This window comes from Rhinolophus sinicus, chromosome 16 (genome assembly GCF_057876585.1).
Source record: "Rhinolophus sinicus isolate RSI-liver-muscle chromosome 16, RSI-T2T, whole genome shotgun sequence".
NCBI classification, from domain to species: domain Eukaryota; kingdom Metazoa; phylum Chordata; class Mammalia; order Chiroptera; family Rhinolophidae; genus Rhinolophus; species Rhinolophus sinicus.
Genome location: NC_142516.1, coordinates 167,420,405 through 167,434,881, shown reverse-complemented (window position 1 = coordinate 167,434,881; position 14,477 = coordinate 167,420,405). Strand labels below are relative to the sequence as shown.

Genomic DNA, 14,477 nt, shown 5'->3' with positions numbered 1-14,477 from the left:
ACCAGTCACTATAGTAAGAACTGTGTTGGAAGCCAGGAAAGTAACTATAATAATAAGACTCATTTTCTGCTCTCAAGGGGCTCATTATTGGGAGGGAACAAGGCAAGTCAAGAAGCAACTGACACCAGAAGGAATATCATGAGCTATGGGGCCATAGATACAGACTGGAATCTAGCATAGTCTTAAAGCAAGCGATGATAAGTAAGTCGCAAGGAAAGAAACGTTTACAGTGATTGTTGCAACACGAAGAAGAGTTAGGCAAGGTGTATATAAGATATGAAAGAGTCTAAAATGAATTATATTGATGAGCTGGTTTGAATTTGTTCTTTGCTCTTGCAAGAATCGAGTGTTTAAAGATTCTTTAGAGTGAAAAAAACATTTTTTGTTTCTTAACTGGAGAAAACGTGGCTCAGAAGACATTATGAAATTAATATTGTTCTTCATCTTCTCAGATTTTAGGGAAATCTGAGAACTGTACATGACAGAAAATGTGTACATATAAATAAAACGTATTCAATAAATTTACAAATACCCATTTAATATCTCCATGACCTGCTTTTCTTTACTGTGCATGTGTTGTGTTGCAAACAATGTTTGAGTCTAACCAATAGACTCTAAGCCACAAATGAGACATACCTTAATCAACAGAATCTTGTCTTAACTAGGGATTCGCAGTTCAATAGACTGTTCTAAATTGTAGTACAACAGCACAAATTTAAAGATTCTATAAAAAAAAAAAAATTGAGGGCATTTTTAATGACCAGTTCATATAAGTTTCACTTGACTCATTAAAGAAGTAACCTAGAGGTTTATAAATCTCTCAATAATCATTGTTGATCTTTATTTTCTGTAAATGATCACCGGAACTGTATTTTCACGTATTTTTATTTTGAAAAGCTCAGATACTTCACCTGCATTATATGTTAATAGCAACTTTTATACCAGCCACATAGAAACTTCTTAACAGTGACTTTCTCAAGGTCATAGAGCAAATCTCTAGTGAGACAGGAATGGAATTCATGACCTCTGACAGGCAGAAGTTTTCTACCCACACTCGGAAATTCCTTCTCCTTCTCCGTTAAGTGTAATTTATATGCTCACTTTGAGAGGTTGCAAAGTTCATCCCTTTTAGGGCAGGGGGTAGGGAGTAGGGCGGGAGGGTTTTCCTGTCCAATCAGTTGCCACACCAACACTTGACAGTTTTACAAAGAGATTTTTACCCACATTATCTCATTTTACCCCCACCACAGCCCTGTAAACTACGTATTATTCTTCCCATTTTACTGACTAGGAGAAGTTAAGAAATTTGACCAAGGCCACCCCGAGTTAGTAAGCAAGAAGAGTACGAACTCAAACTCAGATACTTCTGCCACTTCAATCAGTCCTGATCCCAGGATGCACCGTCTTCGCAGACACCTAATTATAAAACGTATGCTGGTTTTCTTTACAGTTATTTCACTTTTTACAGTAATCTATCTTGGTTGCCATTTAGGTTTATTGGTTTGTTTTCTTTGGGGCAGAGCTGTTTCCATGTTTTATTATGAGTTTGCTTGTTAATCTCAAAAATAAAGCAAGAATAGTATTACTAAACCGAATGTGAAAAAAGAGTCTGTGTGTTTTTCCCCTTTTTATACAAGTGTGGGGGGCTTTTTACTATTAATTTTTGGTCAGAATGTATACGGTGTGGGGGGTACGTACCAATATAGATAAATAATACAAAAACACATCAGCATTAAATAGGCATAGATGCACACATACATATATATTAATACATATATAAACAGTAAATATATGTGTGTAAATATATGTGTGTATATAGTATGTACATACACATCACGCTACAAGTTATTGTGAAAAGCCCTCACAGTAGTTTCCCTTTACCAAAGGTTCTGATTTCCAAAGTTTCAGTACTGAAGGTCATCCGCCATCTGAAAACATTACATGGACAATCCCAGAAATAAACAATTCATGTTTTAAATTGCACGCCGTTCTGAATAACATAATGAAATCTCAAGAAATCCAGTTCCGTAATCCCGCCCAGGACCTGACTCATCCCTTAGTCTAGCGAATCCACACTGTACTGGCTCCCCTGTTAGTCACTGAGTAGGCTTCTGGGTTATTGGATCCACTGTCACAGTAACACAGGACTTGTGGTCAAGAAACCCTTATTTTTTAATAATGGCCCCAAAGCACAAGGGCAGTGATGCTGGTAATTTGGATATGCCAAAGAGAAGCCATAAAGTGCTTCCCTTTAAGTGAAAAGACATGCATGTATAGGAAAACAAACACGTACTACATACACATAGTGTTCCAAAGGATCCACAGTTTCAGGAATCCACTGGGGTACTGGAACATATCCCGGCAGATCGGGGGTACTACTGTATACTGATAAGCATGGTGAATGTAGCACTTGCAACATAATTCCTGGGTGTCTACGCCAGCAACCAGTAATAGTGGCAGCTTCTATAGCCTCTGGTGTGGGTAGGTAAACTACCCCAAAGCTCTCGCACTATTTTCCTTCTCACCTTCAATGCAGCAATACAGCAGCAAGGGCTTTCTGCTGGTCCATCTGTACCTAAAGAGCAATATTGTTTGGACTAGTCCAATTAGTACACTAATAAATATTTTAAAATACACACCACGAAATTAGTAACAAAATAAAAGTTCGACTTGAAGTGCAAAAACTTGAAGTGCAAAAAAAAAGACAGGAAGAAAGACCATACCAGAGCAGAATTCTATGAGTGACTATCCTGTAATCTACTGCCAGACCAAAACAAATTTTTATGGAGTAATATGACTACTCAAGTAGCCACTTTTATGACAATAAACACCCAAAACCAAAAAGTCCTTTTGTAACATAATTACTGAGAATATATAGACAAAGTAACCATTTAATCCACAGCATGTGTTCTTGACCACAAAACTCAAAAGCTGACATCACATGGGGTGTGGCTGGCTGGGCCCTGAAAATGAATTCTGGCCAGCTGAAGTCACACAGTCCTCTGGACAGGCCTGGGATCTAGAAACCAAGCAGGTTTCACAGAGCCTAGGGCTGCTGACCTTCTGGGCACGGAGCAAGGCCCATCTGTTTACTTGCATTTTGATTTTGGGAGCGGTGGTTGTGGCAGATGAGTTAAGGCTGTGGTTATAGGGTGTTGCCAGTGATTTAATTTTAATATTTTTACCCTTACATTTTGTACATACTTAAGACTGAAAGCTGTGTATAACTTGTAGGCTGAAAAACATAAATATGAATTTGAAAAACAAAAATAAATGCATATTGGGCAAAAATGTAGATATTTTGTACTCATAGCATAGGGTATTTTCAAAACGTAAATGATAAGAGGTAAGCAACTGAAATCTATTTTAGGAATTATTTACAAAAATGAAAGTTGTTTTCTAAAAGATAAAGATAACCACGGTGTCCATTCTGAATGAAACTACTTTGGGATTTTCAGCTCTTGTTCATTAATCAACATGGAAGTAAAAATTGGGAAACGTATTTACCTAAAAAGTAAGTAACTTTTCCAAAAGAGTTGGTTCCATTTCTAATTTTGTAAAATACAATTATTTTGCATTAATACACAAATCATCTACTTCTAGATTTACGAATGTGACACTCTAAAACTGTTTCACAATATAAAGAAAAGAAACCATTTGACACCCCTATTTTAATGAGTATTCTACTGTTAATTTGCATAAATATGAAATTCCACATTTTCCATTTTGTACAGTGGTGAAAATGTCCAGGACCTTTATATATTCAACCATTTAACAATATCCCCTCACTAATAAGGTTACTCAGTACTAGATTAACCAACACTGGCTTGAGTTCACAATCCCCTCACTATAGACCTACAGGACTCAGGACTTCCGTGTCTCTGCAGATAAAAAAAACAAAAACAAAAACAAACCCTATATTTCAGACCAAATTATTTCATTAAGTTGTTAACAGCCTACTTCGTGACACATCTAAAATTCACTCTTCATCTGTTGAAGTCCATGTTTACCTTTCACGGAAGGCCAGGAAGTAATCCCCGAGGAACATACATATTTTTAATCGACCAGAACACTCACTATTACATGCCTGATGCATGCTCTTAGGAATGACCATGGAGCATCCTGATTTGTTTTCCCCTTGGCCAGGAGAGAGTGAGCACACCAGTGTTTGCAGCCCCTTCCCTTTCTGTACACACAGAGGCTGCAGCTGTAGTAAACAACCACCAGCCAAGAGTTGCTAAAGTCAAGGTCTCAAATGCTATACCAGGACCAGTTTTCTCCCAAGTGACATTCAGTTGTTGAGAAAAGGAACTTTCTGGAGAAAAAAATACTAAGAGCTCATTAGCACAACAATTTTCATTCAATAAACAGCAATACAAAGCATTCCAAAATAAAGTTTAGCTGATGCAAGTTTCTGTTAAATATGTATTATTAAGCAATAAATAACTGAGGCACTTCAAAAATAAACAGAAACACCCTCAGGAATGTTTTGTTTACTGGACACAACTACATTAATTAGAGTTTTAGTTCATAAATTATGAAAATTTTATGTGAAAACATTCTAAATTTTACCAGCTTGAGTATACTGCATAAGAGTAATGGATTAGAAGATAGAATAAACCTTTTCTAAATACGTTACAAATTTCTGCCAATTCTTGTATGCTCAAATTACAATCTCCCCAACTCAAAGAAGCTTAATATACTCCTTGTAGTCTCAGATTGACCAGGTTGCAGGGATAAAGATATATATAACTTATGCAACTGAAATGTTTGTCTTCCAACATCCAATTTCTACTAAGCTTCTACAGTTCAACATTGTCTAGCCTAAAAGTATACCCCTTTATCATAACCAATTTCTATGTGGTTTTGAAAAATGCAAACATTTGAATGAGGTCTGCACACAGCACAACGAGGCTTGGGGAGGGTGGAATTACTGTTTTTATTAAATGTCAATTGCAAAGAGCATTTCTTAAGAGACACACCTACTCTTCAAAGCGACCACTCCCATCCCCACCACAAGCTGCTGCCTGTAAAAAGCCACCAAATTTATTTCAAAGTATTTACTTATCTAAACAACTCTATCCTCCAGTAAGAAAAGGGCAAGGAGGAGGCTAGACACGTTTGCACAATGACGCATATTTGATTGGCAGATGTCTACCGAAGCAACTAGATGCACAAGCACTAAATGTAAATAGAGCTGCTCATCTCCCTGGTGTTATAGGGAAACTGAGACAATATTAAAGCTGATTCAAAATAAAACATCCGAATGCTCCGTCGAGAATTCTATTAGCCAGTGGAATTGCTTAAAACAATCCATATAGAACCATACTTAAACCATCTGTACAGTTAAATTAGAGATCTGACAATATTAGCCACACAAACTGTTTATCCAGATTACACATTCCGTTGTACTAATACTCTTTAATTCAACACGGTCAGCTTTTATCAGCTGAATTAAGGCTATTACTATTAAAGTATGCAAAACTCAAAGCGCAGGGTGAAGAGGGCTGGGAAGCTGCAGGGCATATAACAAAGGAATTGGTACTTTTTCCAAGCCTTTGCCTCCAACACACTTCGAAACAGAACTGTTGAGTGCACCCCACCCTTTTCCCCAAAGATAAAAGTTTTCAAAGTTCTAGTAGGCAGTTCTCTACCGAACAAAAGCAGGATTGCTTCTCCCCGTAGGGGAACATCTAACGAGAACACCAACTCTAGTCGCAGAGGTCAAGTCCGAGTCCTCGAAGCCAGCTCCTAAGGCAAGAAGTAGCTCCCAGGCCGGCTAGGCGGGCTTCCCGGCCAGGGTGGACGCGCAAAGTTGCCCCTTGTCAACTCTGGCCAGGTCCCCAGTAATTGAAAATAACAGCCACGGGGCAGCCTCTGGCTACTTCCATGGACAAGGCACTGTGGCAAGTGACAGTTACACATCATTACGACCAGAGACAATAATGAATGTAGCACCAGGACCACTATTCATGCCAGCAGTGTCATCTCCGCCTTAACCCCTTCCACTCCACTCTCGCCAGCGCACACCCACAGCTCGCATAGACCCGGTGCTGCAGCTATTCACCGAACTCTCGCTCTATTCCTGGGGCAAACTATTTCCACAAACCACCCCCCACCCCCAATTCAGCCCTGGTGTTTTATTTCTCATCCTTGGCAACTGTCTGGCAAACACTGAAACCAACAATTCAATTAGGGGTAGAAAAACATTTGCTTAATTCACGTTACTTGGTAAGTTCTTTTTTTAAATAATGGGGGGGGGGGGAGGCTCCTTCTTTCTTCTCCACGAATCCGACGGACGATACTTGCTTTGCAATAGCATCGCCCTCCCTCGGCCCCCTCCCGCTTCCCAACACTTTCCCCCTTTAAGAACACAGACCAACCAAAATGATTTAACTTGAGCAGATGACAGAAGGAAAATAAAACATGTTAAGAGAATACGGTCTGATTTGGGACAGCAAAAAAAAAAAAAAAAAAAGAGGAGGGGGTTGTTTATTTTGATAAGAAACGGAATCGGCACAGACCTGAACAGAAGCTGCAGAGCAGGAGAAATTGTTTTCTTTCCCTCACAGAGTCCCCCTCTCTCTCTCTCCCTTTCTCTCTCACACACACGCGCGCGCACACACTCTCGCACACACACGGCGTCACCCGCGCTCACTCACACGCACACTCGCACACGCACAGGCAGAGCCTCTCAGCTGCTCTCTGCAGTTCTCAGGAAATGAATGGGGGGCAACCCAGGGAACTGTTGTACTTGCAAATGACTTACCCGGATCACATGATGCGCTAAATGTAGGGTGGGCCGGTGGGTGGAGGCTGCCGAGACGCGAGCCCCGGTCTAGCGTGGGGAGCCTCGCCAGGCCCGCATCGAATTACCCCGGGGCCCAGCCGAGGGGGTAGCAAGACGCCGCTTCTCCTCCCTCGCAGCCCGCAGCTCAGGAAACCGGAGAGGCACAGGGGGGTGGGGTGGGGCGGGGTGAGGTGGGGGGTGAAAACACCAAACCCCCCAAACAAAAGAGCTCCGGGTTCTCCTCCCCAGAAACAAAGCCCCGCCGCTGCGGGCGAGCCCCGGGGTGGGGCCGAGGGCGGGGGCGGCGGCGGGGAGGGGCTCGCTCAGCAGGCGCTAAGTCGCTTTATTGCCATAAAATGGGGCCCCCGAGCCGCTCCGCCCGAGGATTAGGAGGCGGGCTTTGAGTGTGATGGTTGAAATCCCCTGTGGGAAACTAACCCCTCCCCGCTCGCAGAGGTAGAAGGCAACACCCACTGCCAAGCCCTCGCCTAGCTGCCCGGGCCGCCGGGCTGGGGGGTGGGTCCGCGGAGCCTCCACCCCGCCCCACCCCGCCCCACCCCTGCCCCCGCCTCCCGGCCTCCGGCCTCGGCCGTGCTTCCCTTTCACCTGCACCACCTTGCTGCGGCACCCAAAATAACCTACACATGGCCACCAAGCCTTGGGAGCCGCCGGCCTAGGGGGTCTGCGGGGTCTCGCAGCGGGAGACCCCCGGGTTTCAACTCGCCAAGCTAGGACTCGCGCTGAGCCGCGAGAAAGTCCCCTCTTTTGTGTCAGACCGTGCAAGGCAGCGTTAGGAAGAGAATTCGGAGACAAATAAAGCGCGGAGCCTTCTCGCCCCCCCTCCCGCTCCCGCCCGGGTGGGGACATGCGGGAGGGGGCCGGGCGCCGGAGTCGTCCCCGCGGCTCACCCGCCAGCTAACTTGGAAAGGTGTGGGCGGAGCTGACTGGTGCGGCCGGCCGAAGCTGCGGGACTGGCGGCGAGGCCGCTCACGGGGACTGCCCCCGGGCGTCAGTCATCGCTCGCACCGGGCAACAATGAGGTCCCGGCTGGGGCAGCCCGGGCGGACGGCGCTTTCGCCGCGGTGGTGCGCGCGGGGGTGCGACTGGCAAGGAGGGCTGGGCGAGGAAGGGGAATCATTGTTTGGGTTTGGGAGCGACGGGCGTTGCGGGCGAGGCGGGGGCATCCTCCCTAGCAGCGTTTCACCTTGGAGGGATGAATGCGAGCGAGGCAGAGACGCGTGCCTCTCTACGCAACCCCGGGAGTAGGGGCGCCCACCCGAGCTAGTTATTTAGGAAAGCAGGCGAACTTGCAGGAGAGGGAAATAGGAGCTGCAGACCCCTGCCGAGGCCGCGGGGACTATGGAGGCAAGGGGGGAAGGGAGTCCAGCACCCCGCCCTGCGCCCCAGAAGGGAGCCCGGAGAGGAGGGCGGCCGGGAGCCGAGTCCTTGACGCCTGCACCGGCAGCTCCTTCCGCCCCGCCTCCGCGCCCAGGGGAGCAGATCCGCGGGATTCTGGGGCAGCAGAGAAGAGGCAGCCGGCGCGGCCCGGCCGTTCCCGTGGCGGCCGGGAGGGCCAGGGGTCAGGGCCGCACCGGGGGTCGGCGGGGGCGAAGAGGAGACTGGGCGGAAGCGGACAGGCGGGGTGGGGGCGTGGGCTGGCCAGGCGCAGCGGACATCGATTGAGATTGCGTGCGCCACTTTCTTGCAAACCTAGGTGAGCGCGCTGGGGCTCCCAGGCGGGCTCGACACCCTTATACGATGCCCCTGAGCCCGCCCCGCGTGGGAAACCGCCCTGGCAATAGGAAGGACGCTAAGAGGAAGTTTATGTGAGAGAGAGATTTGCAGTAATGTGGCATGAAGTGGATGGGAAGAGAAACTAGGGAGAGGCCGAGAAACAGGAAATGAGAGCGAAGGAACGAATTCTAGCCAGGAAAAGCCGTGGTCTACATGTAGTGTGGCATTTTCCAAACACTTCTAAAGGCCCGATGCGCGTAATTAATGAAAACAAAGGCAGTGTGGTGCCTGGTGCGATCTCTACCTCTGGCCACATTCCTCATGTGAGGAAGACAGGAAAGGTGGTCCAGCCAGGAGGGTGAATCCACAGCCCACTTCTACTCCTGGCAGGGTGACTCAGTGGGCCTGTGTCTTAGAAATAAAACAGGTTAAGAGAAGGGGATCTGACCTGGTCTTAGTGTTTCGAAGAACAAATAAGATAAGTGTGAAAGTGTTGAAAATTGTGGACCACTCCTTAAGCGAAGTATCCTTAGTCGAGGAAAGCAGCGGGCACGAGAAGCCGAGGGAAGCCTACATCAGAAGACGTGGGTGCGGCAAGGGAATCTGGAGCTCTGAAGGAAAGTGGAACCTGGAGGGTGAGGGGTTGGTCGCTAGGGTGGAGATCTCTCTCTTCCGTGGAAAACAGCTCCGGACCCCACCCCCTGGACTGATCCTGGGCGCAGGGTAAACAGCTCTTTAAGCTCTACTACATCTATATAGAAATAACATGAAAAGACAAGTTTGAAAACGGTAGGATATCAAAAAATGCACAATATTTAAACGAAACACTTGCCTCTCCTAGAAACTAACGTTTTCCTCTAGGAGAGGCAGGGAGTGACGGAAGTGAGTTTAACTGTAAGAGTGGAAGCGTGCTATAAGAAATTATGTCATCGTGGCAGTTCTCGTACTAACAGCTCTTTCTCAGAGAGCTGAGTGGCAGACTGGCCATAAATGTATTCTATAGCAAATGCTTCACGTGGAAAAGCCTTCCAAATTGCACTCCCTGCCTATGGCAAAAATAGAACATCAAGTACAAGAATCCATTCCAGAGAAATACACGGAAATTAAGGGGTAGGTCAAGGTTAAGATCTAGTACCTGAATAGTGTGGTTAAAAGAACGGAATTCAGTGTTGGAAAAACTGCTTGCATATTAAAAGAAGAAGGAGAAGAAATGTTAAGGCAACTCCCCAGGTATACAGAAAAAGAGTAAGAAGAAAGATAGATTTAAAAGTAAGAACCACGTCATTGTGTGAACTGGGGCGCTGCGTGGAAGAGCAAAAACAATGAAAGAAGAAAGGCATGGCTATTATTGCGACTTAGAGTGCTGGAGAAAATTGTGTGTGTGTGTGCATCTCGAATTCAGTTCATGTACATCTATCTGTATGGAACTTAAATTTAAACAGAACTAAGGTGTGACCAGAAGGGGAGAAGGTAGGGAAAAAGTACATGTATCCTAGCAAAAATATGTGCCTATCTTTGTTTAGTGCTGTTTCCTCTACTTTGTTTGCAGGGATGTAAAAAGTCAGAAAATATAAACATGGCAAAATTATTTTACCAAGAATGTGTAATTCTGACTGCGTAAAATAATGTGTTAAAGGTATCTGTTGAATCCAATTCTAAATGATATTACCATTCTGTTTAAAACCAAAACGATTTGGGTCAAAGATGATGACCTGTTTCCCTAACTTAAAATATATCATTATTATTGCAAATAGCCAAATAATGAATTAGCCAAGAGGATACAAGCTAGTATTCTGAGTTTCTTACACATGGCACATGTGCTGAATTTCTATTACCTAACATATTGTCCAGAAAAATAAAAGCATATATAAACACCCCCAAGCAGATAATAATCTAATTCAATTTAAGTGATACAGCAAAACTTTACAACTAGCCTTTTAAGTGTTACCCATCCAAAAGCTTTTTGCCAGATCTCTGTATATTTCACCAGTAGTGATACTCTTTTTGAAAAATAGTGTCAGAGGTAGAAAAATCTTTTACAGTATTAAGAGTATTACCTGCACCACACCCTGATTTCTCAAAGGTAAAGACTTTCTGCAATATCAGTGTACATTTAAAGTTCTTACACCTTTGGATTAGTGATGCCAAAGATTGCATGGCTGGTTTAACACTAATATAATGAGGGGGGCGGGGGGGATGTGGAAATTGAGTCCATTTTCTAATGTGTGTTGAAAGATTAGATCTTACTAGAAGTGAAAATAAAAGTGATTCCCACAGCTTTAAATAAATTAAAAAATATAATTCTGATTTTTCCTAGGGCCAGAAGTGAATACGTACTATTAGGTTTTCAATGCCTATTTTTTTCATGTGTCATATTTTAGCAATAATGTTCAGCAAAGGGGAATTTTCCTGTTTACGTATGAGAAAAGCATGTAAAAGCCTTACTACAACACAAACAGCTGGTGATATTATGTGATTATGTGGTAAACAACATATTTTGATTTGAATGAGGAGCTGTCTGTAAAATGTCTGAAAATGACATTTCATAACTTTTGTTGCAATCAATACAGTTTTTGGTCCTTCTAGCTTAAATATCTTCATCACATCCAAAGATGAGTCTTTTCTTTTCCAAGTTCCTGCATCGTCACTTTCATTCAAGTCTCCTCCTGCCTCCACTACCACCTCCCCTCCCCGTCCCCCAGCTCTGAACCTCTGGCCTCTCCTGCGATTTATTCCACCTCTCCTACAGCAAAACCTTAATTATAGCATACCTATATTTAACACCCCAAAGTGGCACAAATCAGTTTCAATACAATACCATGACATTTAAGGGCCTCACTTAGGTTTTCATATCTCCTACTTCCCCTTCCAGCCGTGTGGACCTTGCCATGCCCCATCCATCCTGGATGGCTTTACTCTGCTTAATAGCCCTCCTCCATTTCCTCCTATGGGATCTTCCCAAAATGATTCCATAACACGCACACACGTATACATATCCTATCTCCTCACCTAAAAATCATCTTTCCCCTCTTGAAGCTTCTTTTAGTATAATGGAAAACGTGCCTCGTCACTGGCCAGCTGGTTTTTTCATCTTTTTTTTCTGATTTTCAATGTTTTCCACCTATTTAAATAATATCTCCCTTACACTGAAGAAATAACATTTATTGATTGCTTACTTGGACCAATGTGAGATACAATGTATCTCACCAATGTGAGATACATTGTATCTCACATTGGTCCAAGTAAGCATCCAGCAAATGTCAATTCTCTCACTTATTCTTTAAAAAACTTTTTTTTTTAATTTTCAATTACAATTGACACTGAATATTATATGTTTCAGTATAGTGTTTAGACATTTCTATAACTTATGCAGTGATCCCCCCAATAAGTCTAGTACCCACCTGGCACCATACTCCATAACACCTTTCTGCTTTCATTAAATATTATTGGCTCCCCTGTCACAGGTAACCCTTTGAGAAAAAGAGCTGCACCTTAACCATTTATTTAGCCTACTTTTTTTTCCCCTCACACTATTTTGCACATAGTAGGTGATTAATGAATTCTTGTTGAATAGTTAAACAAATTATATAAAATTAGAATAACGTACATTAAAACAATATAGCAGAAAACCTGTTTCTTCTATTTGGGTGCATATATTGAAAATAAGCAAAACTTGAATGTGTCAAATACCTTTTGAACATTAATTCTGGCAACATTCCTCAAGTAACTTTCTTTTAAATTAGAAGTTTTTACATATAAGAATCTATCAGACTTGGAGCATTTCAACCTAATTTCATGGTCCCTATCATATTTAATCATTTAAAATGATTCAATCAATTATACTACTTTTTATTCTTTTAAAATTAGAATTTTATTGTATTAAATAATTCAGTTTTTCAATACCAGAAATAGCAAATTTTTTTCAAATGGTAATTTGCAAGTTCTTAGATTGCAAATATTGGAACTATAATATAATAGAGATAATCTGTATACAAATCAAAACATCCAATTTGAACTATAGCTATCTTTGCCTTTTTTAATTTTACAAATGAAAGTTATACCCCTATGGAAATAATTTAATTTGACTAAAGTATGTGTAGTTCACAGAATACCACTTTAATTTCATACTATATACAAGGCACAAACCTGGGTATTATATGAAGATGAGCTTAGATAAAACTATCGAGTAACTATACTATGAGGTACAATTAAAATATTCTGGATGAAATTATATCTGAAAACATTAAGACTTTGTGGAGAAGATTGTACTTGAAATGTTCTTCAAAAGATGGATAAGATTTTTATTTTTTTAATAATGTAATGAAATAATTTTAATGAAATATGCATATAAAATAATATACATCATGTATATGTTAAGGTTTGTGCCTTTGGACTCTCCCTAGCTTAAGAAATATAGTATTTCTAATAATCTCTAAGCCTTCCCCTGGGTTCATCCCAATTGCATCCATATCCCGTCCCTACAGGGGTAGTTACGTTCTGACTTGAGGTTTATCATTTTATTGCAATTTTTTATTAATATTTTTACCTTGACATGAAATCTTCATAAGCATTTTGTTCTTAATAATGAATTGCCATTATTTACTTAATATATTATCCCCACATGAGATTTTCCCAAATGTTTACAAGTGTACTTACATTATTGTGAACATCTTAGCTTCTTTCTTTTAAAAAAATACTTCTTTTAGATAATTTCCCCTAAATTGTGTTACTAAAACAAAGATTATGAATTTGTTTTTACTGTTCTAGAAACATATTGCCCGATTATTTTTCAAAAGCATTTTACCAGTTTACCGTGACACCATCAAATATGAGAGTGCCATTTTCCCTGTGTTCTTGCTAAGGCTGGGTGGTGCTTTGCAATAAAAGACTTTAAATTGGTAAACAAGAATGGATAGAACTCTATATACATGTGACATTGGTGGGTAGGATGTTTGGGCTGAGTCAAAGTGATCTTGCCACAGCCTGGCTGAGAGGATAAGAGTCTGACTACAATAGGAAATGAACATTTGAACAGCTGTGAAAGACATTCAAATTCAGACTCTAAAATTCAACAAATTATTGGGGGGAAGGGGTACAGGAAAAAAAAATTTGTTTTCATATTTCAAGCCTTGGTAAATAAGAGAAAAGAAGGGTCTTAAAAGTATGGAATTCAGGAATACTAGCTTGTTTTTAGTTTTGATAAATTTGGAAGTCATCTAAATAGGTAATTAGTTCTACCATGTTGGAAGCTAAAATAACAAATTAGGTAGGTGATAAAGAAGAATAGAGAGAAATAATTAAAATCTAGTCAGAAACTTGAGAATAAAATAACATGAAATGAAAACAGGAGGAGCGGAAAGGAGGGAGGGGAAAAAGGAAGATCACCGTATTGATTAGTATTGTTTTGCTTTCATCTGCAAACAACAGAATGCGTGCTTAAGATACTTGTTTTTTTGTACACCCTCCCCACAATGAAACAAGTCCAAAGTAGGCAGCAAAAGATGAAGACTGTGCAGCTGCTCTCTGGTGCCCAAGTTTGTTTTCTTTTTCTGCTCCCCTTAAAGTGTAACGTTTCCCCCCCTCCACAGTAGGAAGAAGGAAAAAAGCTAAAAGTAGAAGCCAAGGCTATTCCTTTTAGAAAGGTTTCCTTAAGCCACACCTATATCATCTACTTATATCTCATTGGCCGTAACGGGATCACATGATTTCCTGGAGACCAAACTGGCCATGGAGAAGGACAGCTTAGAGGGAATTTGGGACGGCCAACTCACAGTGTCTGCCTTTTTGCTATATAATTTTGTATAATGTTTTCATTTTAAAGTGCAAACCATTACATTCCTGAGGCTCTTTATTGAATTCTTGCTGGCAGACAGCTAAAAAAAAAAAAGAAATATATAGATAGATGATATAGATATAGATATAGATATAGATATAGATATAGATATAGATATAG

At 41.8% G+C, this 14,477-nt stretch overlaps 1 protein-coding gene across 15 annotated transcripts in view; it reads right to left on the bottom strand.

The window, feature by feature from the left end:
• The window catches only part of KLF12 (KLF transcription factor 12), a 511,676-nt gene that overhangs the window by 398,654 nt on the left and 98,545 nt on the right, over positions 1-14,477 (bottom strand). For 2 of the 15 annotated variants that reach the window (XM_074329369.2, XM_074329370.2), the window contains exon 1: positions 6,770-7,296. The exons of 2 other annotated variants lie outside the window; for them this stretch is intronic. The gene's annotated coding sequence lies outside the window, so the exon portion shown is untranslated. Of the gene's footprint in view, positions 1-636; positions 725-6,524; positions 6,725-6,769; positions 7,297-14,477 lie in introns of those variants that run through there. 11 more of the 15 variants (XM_074329363.2, XM_074329365.2, XM_019738163.3 and 8 more) reach the window with 6 other exon arrangements.